We start from the raw sequence: 9,037 nt of genomic DNA, 5'->3' as shown, positions 1-9,037 counted from the left end.
CAGATATTTTTCCAATTTTTTTATTTTCAAACATTTCAAATATGTAAATCAGAAAGATTTAAAGAATACACATATATCTTTCACCGAGTCACCAGTTGATAACATTTAGCCACTTTGTTTCATTTCCTCAGGAGACACACAGACACAAAGACACACACACACACTTTGCTAAATGATTTCAAAGTAACTTGCAGGCACGGTGATACTTTACCCCTAAATACTTCAGTATTTATCTCCTGTGGACAAGGACATTCTCCTACATAATAAAATTACCACTATTACACACAAGAAATTTAACATAAATACACACTATTATCTAATACACAGTCTATGCTAAAGTCTCTCCTTTGCCTGTAGCTGATTTTAATTAACTTATTTATTATCCTTTTATCTCCAAAATAACTCCTGTTCCCCAATAGGTTTAGGTCTTCTCCAGAATTAAACCAATCCCAGCTTGATCTATAGATTCAATGGAATCCCAACCAAAATACCAGAAAATTATTTTATGAATATCAGCACACTGCTTCTAAATTTCATGTGATGCAAAAGATCCAGAATACTCAACATAATATTGCAGAAGAACAAAGCTGGGGTACTGATGCTGCCTGACTTCAAGACTTACTATAAAGCTCCAGTAATCAAGACAGTGTGGTATTTATTGGCAAAAGAGTAGACAAATAGATCGATGGAACAGAATAGAGATCCCAGAAATAGACCCCCATAACTGTAGTCAACTAATCTTTGACAAAGGAATAAAGATAATACAGTGGAGCAAAAAACAGTCTCTTCAACAGATGCTGCTGGAACAATTGGACATACACAGGCCAAAAATTAATACAGACATAGACCTTATGCCTTTCACAAAAATTAACTCAAAATGGATCACAGACCTAAATGTAAAATGCAAAACCATAAAACTCCTGGAAGATAACATCAGAGAAAATCTAAGTGACCTTGGATTTGGCAATCACTTTTTAGATACAACACTAAAGGCACATTTATGAAAGAAATAATTGATAAGCTGGACTTCATTAACATTTAAAGGCCTCTGCTCTATAAAAGATGATATTAAGAGAGTAAGAAGAGAAGCCACAGACTGGGAGAAAATATTTGCAGAAGATGCATATGATAAAGAACTCTTATTCAAAATACAAAAAGAAATCTTAAAACCTAACAACAAGGGAACAATCTGATTTTTTGTGTGTGTGTGTGATTTTTTATTTTTTAATTTTATTTATTTATTTTTTTTGGGGGGTACTCCAAGTTCATTCATCTGTTTTCAATCTGATTTTTAAAAGGGCCAAAGATCTTTTTTTTAAAAAAGATACTTTATTTATTTATTTTGCCTGCGCAGATTGCAAGACCTTAGTTCCCCAACCAGGGATTGAGCCTGGGCCACAGCAGTGAAAACATGAAAGTGCCAAGTCCTAACCACTGGACCACTAAAGAATTCCCATAAAAGGGGCCAAAGATCTAGCAGACATCTCACCAAAGAAGACCTACAGATGGCAAATAAGTATGTGAAAAGATACTTCAATATATACAATGGAATACTACTCAGCCATAAAAAATAATGAAATAATGCCATTTGCAGGAACATGGATGGACCTAGAGATTATCATACTAAGTGAAGTAAGTCATAAAGAGAAAGACAAATATATAATATCACTAATATGTGGAATCTAAAATATGATACAAATGAACTTATTTACAAAACAGAAACACAGAAAACAAATTTACGGTTACCAAGGGGGAAGGGGGAGAGGATAAATTAGGAGTTGGGGATTAGCAGATACAAACTGCTCTATAGAAAAATGGATGAACAACAAGGTCCTACTTCATAGCACAGGGAACTATAGTCAATATCCTGTAATAAACCATAATGGAAAAGACTTTTTAAAACAAGAGGAAAAAAAGAAAAGATGCTCCACATCATATGTTGGGGAAAATGCAAATTGAAACAATAATGAGATACCACTACACACCTCTTAGAATGGCCAGAATCTGAAATACTGACAATACCAAATGCTGGTGAGGATGTGGAGCAATAGGAATTCTCACATGTTGCTGGTGAAAATGCAAAATGGTACTGATACTCTGAAAGACAGTTTAGTGGTTTCTTAAAAAATTAAACATACTCTAGCCATACCATTCAGCAATTGTGCTCCTTGGTACTTACCCAAAGGAGTTGAAAACTATGCCCATGAAAAAACCTGCACATAGATGTTTATAGAAGCTTTCATGATTGCCAAAACTTGGAAGCAGCCAAAATGTCCTTCAGTAGGTGAATGGATAAACTGTAGTACAACCAGATAGTGGAATATTATTCAGTGCTAAAAATAAATGATCTATTAAGTCATGAAAAGACACGGAAGAACCTTAAATGGGTATTACTAAGTGAAAGAAGCCAATCTGAAAAGGCTACATACTATATGATTCTAAATATCCTAGAAAAGGCAATGGAGACGATAAAAAGATCAGTATTAGTGGTATCTCTGTACGAGGTGGGAACAGGTAGTACCTGCTTTCCCAACATGGCCATCTCTTTGGTTAACAGCAGGCAACAGGCCTCTCCTATAGCCTGGGCTCAAGAGACTCTCTACTTGTGAACCCTAGCTCTGCCAGTTATTACCTGTATGACTTTGAACTCTGGTTACTTAATTATTCAGCTTCTTTGAGCCTAAGTTTCCCCATTAGTAAAGTGGGGACCGTGGTCCCTACCAGAGAATTATACGAGTTGATGCGTATAAAAAGCATGTTAATAGGTCTAGGATAAAATAATAGCTACCGCTTACCACATGCCTACTTTCAAATGATGGCTCCCCTTGTCAGTATCTGCTTGCAGGCCCCTGGAGGGGATGTGTGCATGACAGATTCTCCCCTGGAGTCTGTGCCCTGAGCCAAACTTCAGTTTAGGCATTGATACAGTATGTACTCTTTGGTGTCTGACTTCTTGCACTTAGCACTTCTTCCTCTTTAACATTTTATTATAAAGTGTTCAATCATCAAGAAAGGAAAACCAGGGTGCCCAGGCATTTATTTCATGCTGGGAAAGGGCTCCTCGCTGTGGAGCAACAGCTTCGAAGTCGCTCATCACAAGTAAGGAACAGCAGCAGGGTGACACAGAAATGATACATCTGTACCTAGGCTTGGCTTCCATCTGTGTCAGCATCTTCCTCCAGGCCTGGGACATTGCTGAACCAGCTGGTGGCCTTTGGGCTCTGATGATTTTTTTCTCCTCTGACCTTGACTGTCTCTCTCTGTTACATTCTGTACTCAACACATTTCTTTAGTGCTTCACGATGGCAGATGACAGATAGACAGAACTCCAACAGATCATGGAGGAAATCAGATGGATATGGAAACTAGAAAAACAGAGTAGAGGGATGTATGATCATTAAAAAAAAAGATAATTAAATCCTGGTTGACAAAAAAGAAGAGAGTCAAAGCCTGAACCAATATTTAAGGGGCAAACAAAAGGAAAGGAAGTCTGTAAAGAGACTGAGAAGGAAAGATCAGAGAAGTGGGAGATAAATCTGGAGAGAGTTGGATACTAGAAGCAAACTAAGTAAGGGTTTCAATAAGGGGGACATGTCAAGAGTATCCAACTAAGATGAAGTATGCCTATCAAATTACCTCATCAATCTTCTCTCGCTCCACTCTAGAGGCTCTCGCAACCAGGCCTTACTTCTGCAGGCAAGAGCTTAGAAGAGTCATCTCTGCTAAATCTGACCAATTTAAAAGGGAAACTTTGAAAATACTAACAATGGGGGTTCCCCGAGGACATAGCTCAGCGATATCATCCACTGAGATGCTCAGAATGGATTAGATGCACTTAGGAGTTCAGTGCCTCCAATTCCCTTTTGCTTGTGTGTTTGTTTCAGAATCAACTTTATCAGGAATTCCCTGGTGGTCCAGTGATTAGGACTATGTGCCTTCACTGCCAAGGGCCCAGGTTCGATCCCTACTTGGGGAACTAAGATCCCTGCAAGCTGCACCGTGCAGCCAAAAAAAAAAAAAAATCGACTTTATCGATGTGTAGTTTATATAAATAAATACATTCATTTAAGTGTACAGTTCAGTGACTTTTGACAAATGTATATTTCCATGTAACTATCATGCAATCAATCTACAGTATATTTCCACTACTACAAAATTTCCTCTTGACTTTTTACAATCAACCCTTCTCCCAGGCAACCACTGATGAACTTTGTCACTATAGATTTATTTTGTCTGTTCTAGAATGTTTTTTATAAATAAGCCATACAGTGTGTACTTTTTGTATATCTGGATTCTTTCACTCACACGGTATTTTCCTCCCAAGTCTTTTGTTATAAGAATGTTCAATCACAAAGCAAAGCTGAAAGAATTTTTACAGTGAACACCCATGTATCTACTGCTAGATTATACCATTAGATTCTACAACACTTGCTTTAACGCATCCATTTATCCAATCTGTCAATCCATCTTATTTTTGATGCATTTTAAAGACATCAGCGCATTTCCCCTAAATACTTCAGCATGTATATTGGGCATAATTATCCATGTTGTTGCATGGACCAATTGTTTCTTCCTTTTTACTGTTGGCTACTATTCCATTATATGGATATACTCAACGTGGTTTATCTATTTGCCTGTTGATGAATATTTAAGTTATTCCCAGTTTCGGGTTATTATTAGCAAAGTTGCTATAAACATTCATATGCAAGTCTTTGTATAGATATATGCTTTCATTTCTCTTGAGTAAGCATTTAGGAGTGCTTTTGTTTGGCTATATGCTAAGTGTACTTTATAACAAATGGCCAGACTGTTTTCCAAGTTGTATTATGTTACATTTCTGCCAGCAATGTGTTAGAATTGCAGTGATTTCACATTCTCACTGATTCTTTGTATTCTCGGCTATTTTGATTTTAGCCATTCCTGTAGGCTCTTAATTTTCATTTCCCTGATAACAGTGATATTGAATGGCTTTTCATGTACTTATTGGCCATTGTGTATCCTATTTTGTGAGGTGTCTGTTCCAATCTTTTGCCCATTTAAAAAATGGGTCATTTTTGTTTTATAATTTGCCGAGACCAGCTCGGCGACTCGAGGTGAGTGACGGGTGCCGCAAGCTTGAAGAAGACACAGACACAGACTGAAGAGAAAAGTGGGACCGGGGGGCTCAAGACCTCTCGGATCAAGAGCCCTGCTGATTAATCCCACGTTGCTTTTATTGAGTTCTCGGCATAGTCTAAGGGTCTGACACTCCCAGGTTAATCCCATAAACAATCAAAGGCCTCACATGACTGGGGGCAATGATCTTTGTTTGCCTCCTGGGTCCTGATTTGAGCTGGGTGTGGAGAGCAAAGCAGCCCTGGGGGAAGGAGACCTCTCTCAGAAGGATTAAGGGTCTGTGCCCCACCCGTGTTGGCCCCTCTGTGACTGTGCCTGTCTTAGGTTGTTCCTCCCTTGAGGAATCTTACCCGTCTCTGGCTAACCAGTCATCCTCCAGGGCCAAACACGGTGATATAAGGAAGGCTCTATGCATCACCCCTGTTGGCCCCTCTGCGGCTGTGCCTGTCTTAGGTTGTTCCTCCTCTGAGGAATCTTACCCGTCTTTGGCTAACCAGCCATCCCTCAGGACCAAACAGGGTGATATTAGTCTCCATGCCCCGCACCCTCAGCTCCTCCACTGCTCAAGCAGGACATTCTGAATCCCATCGCTCGGCCCACATACTTCAACATTTTCAATGTTTCAAAAAGGTTCCAGAATGTCTTCCCACAATAATTCAGAGTAAAATTCTTCACATATTCGAGAAACTTTGTCCTTTGAGAGATGTATATTGAAAATATATTCCCCTAGTCTGTGGCTTGGCTTTTCATTTTCTTAATGCAGGTCTTTTTTTTTTATGGACAGGAATTTTATTTTTTATTTTTTTATTTTTATTTATTTTTATTTTTTGGCCATGCTGCATGGCATATGGAATGTTAGCCCTATTTTTATTTTTTTGATGAGGGTCTTTTGAAGAACAGATTTAAAATTTTTGATGGATACCAATTTGTAAATGTTTTCTTTTATGATTTGTGCTTTTTTATGTCCTGTTTAAGAAAGCTATGCCTACCCCAAAGTTTGAAAGATTTTCTTCTAAGAATTTTATAGTATATAGCAATGAAAATCAATTAACTATACCGACATACAGCACAATAAATCTCAATGAGCATAATGTTGAGCATAAAAAGGAAGGCACAAAAGAATACCATTTATCTTCATTCATATAGAGTGCAAAAACAGTCAAAACCAAGCTATGCTGTTTAGAGGTACATATAAGGAAATCATTATCTCCAAAGTTGGGATAGTCGCTACCTCTAGGGGGAGGAAGTGGGTTATGGTCAGGAAGGGGCACACATGGGGCCTCTGAGATGTTTCTATTTTGTGTCATGGGTGGTGGTTACATGGATGTTTGATTTATAATTCTTTATTAATGTGTGTATTTAAGTTTTGTGCACTTTTCTGAATTCTTTTATGTTTCACAATTTTTAAAAATTCAAGGAGCCCTAACTTCATTATAATTCTTAACTCTGGGATTAAAAAAAGAAAAGAAAACTTCAATACAAGGGTTGGAAAGTAGATGTGTCCGAAAAAGTAAAGATAAAAGACAAAGGAAAAAGGAGAAAATAGCACAAAGATACAGAGAAGTTAAGGAGGGACAATATCAAGAAAGAAAGGAGGAAAGAAAGAGAGAAAGAAAGAAGAAGAGAGAGAGAGAAAGAAAGAGAAGGAAAAAGAAAGGAAGGAAGGAAGGACGGACGGAAGAAAGAAAGAAAGAAAGAAAAAGGAAGGAAGAAAAGAAAGGGAAAAGAAACAGAGAAAGATGGGTAGGACAAACCACCAGCTAAATACTTCAAGTCTCCTAGAAATGAAGAATGTATTTCCAGATTAAAGACTCTGAGTGCCCAGGACAGTGAATGCAAATTGTGGGTGTACAGCATATACTATGAAATTTCAGAATCCTAAGAACAGTGAGAAGATACTACACACTTCTTATATTAGTGAGGATTCTCCAGAGAAATAGAGCCAATAGGGTATAAAGAGATGTAAAGAAAGAGATTTATTATGAGGGATCAGCTCATTGGTTATGGAACCTAATTCCCACTTCTGCAAGCTAGAGGCCCAGGAAAGCAGTGATATAATTTCCAGTCTAAGTCTGAAGGCCCGAGAACTGGGAACACCAGTGTTCAAGGGCACAAGATGGATGTCCCAGCTAAGAGATAAAATTCATGCTTCCTCTGCTTTTTTGTTCTATTCAGGTCCTCAAAAGACTGGATGATGCCCACCCATCTTCTTTACTGACTCTACCAATTCAAATGTTTATCTCTTTTAGAAACACTCTCACAGACACACGCAGAAATAATGTGCTATCTGGGCTGCGCTTAGCCCAGTGAAATGGACACACAAAATTAACAATCACATTTCCAGAAAGGGGAGCGGGGAAAAGTTCACATATAAAAAATAGGAATGAAAATGACTTTTGGTGACTCAGTAGCAAAACTGATTGATAGAAGACAACAGGAAAAATGCTTTCCACGTCCTGAAAAAAGCTTATTCCCAACCTAGAGTGCTCTATGCCCAGAGTGAAGATAACAAAGACATTTACAGTCTGTAAGCTCTCACCCATTCTCAGGAAACTACGGTGGGATGTTGCTGAAGCATAATGAGGGAACAAACCAAGAAAGAGAAAGACTTGGAGTCCATGATACAGAAGATCCACATAAAAAGGAAATAAAAGGAATTTCCAGGCTGATGGTTAAGGAAGATCCCAGGATAACAGCTGGGTACTCTGTGTAGAGGAAAACCAGTACGGACTGGAGGGTGTCCAACAGCTTTGGAAGTCACTTCTCCACGAACCTGACATTAATTAGAGACCTTATGTGTCAATAAATTGAGGCAGGCTTTGGATAAGTGACAAAGAGTCTAGGGTTGAATTACTTAAAACAAACAAACAAAACAAGGGAAAACTAAAAGTTATGCAGGAAAGGAAAAGTAATCATAGTTTCTTACATGACGTTGCTGTGGCTATCATTTGCATGATTATAATAGCATACGTACTAAAATTGATCTAAACAAAATCAGAATATAACTATCTTGGGAAGATGGTGATATTAGAAAAGTTAGAGTGAACATCAAGTGGAGTTTATGGAAAAAGAGAGCTATAGCTCTCATCTTGTTTAATATGAAATCGATAGGAAATACCCAAGCCTATTGTAAACCGAGAAGTAACAATACAAGCATGTTATTTAGAAACACAAATAAAATAATCATCTAAAAGAAGTGAAAGGTTGCCTCTGGAGAAGGGTTAACTACATGCAGGAAAATCACTTTTTCAAATTCAGCATTCAATCATGGTTTAAGTTTTTTTATTATTTATTTATTTTATTTATTTTTGGCTGTGTTGGGTCCTCGTTGCTGCGTGCAGGCTTTCTCTAGTTGTAGTGAGCAGGCGCTACTCTTCACTGGGGCACGTGGGCTCAGTAGTTGTGGCTCACAGGCTTAGTTACTCCACAGCATGTGGGATCTTCCTGGACCAGGGATCGAACCCGTGTCCCTCGCATTGGCAGGCAGATTCTTAACCACTGCGCCAACAGGGAAGTCCCTCATTCATGGTTAAAAAAAGAAAAATTTCTGTTCCTTCTTTCCTTCCCCTCTTCCTTCCTGATAATCCAGCCTTAAAGCTCCACTACGTGGAACAGGGCAAGATAGTCATCCAAGCAGAGTGGCTGTCTGGTGTGCAGTATCAGAGCCCAAGCAGGTTGTGGGGGTGTCTGTGTGAGGATAGAGGGGAGGCAGGAGTGCTTATCTCAAATGTTTTTTAGCCACTTATATTTCCTCTTCTGGGAATTATCTATTTATATATCTTATATTTATATAAGCATTTTTCTTTTTAATTGTAGTTTACATAAACTACACATACACACACACACACACACACACAAAATAAGCAGGATTTTTCAAGGTTCATCCATATTATGTCATATATCAGTACTTTATTCTTTTTTG

This window comes from Hippopotamus amphibius, chromosome 8 (assembly GCF_030028045.1).
Source record: "Hippopotamus amphibius kiboko isolate mHipAmp2 chromosome 8, mHipAmp2.hap2, whole genome shotgun sequence".
Classification (NCBI taxonomy): domain Eukaryota; kingdom Metazoa; phylum Chordata; class Mammalia; order Artiodactyla; family Hippopotamidae; genus Hippopotamus; species Hippopotamus amphibius.
The sequence above is the reverse complement of the archived record's forward strand: the minus strand, read 5'-3'. Positions refer to the sequence as shown.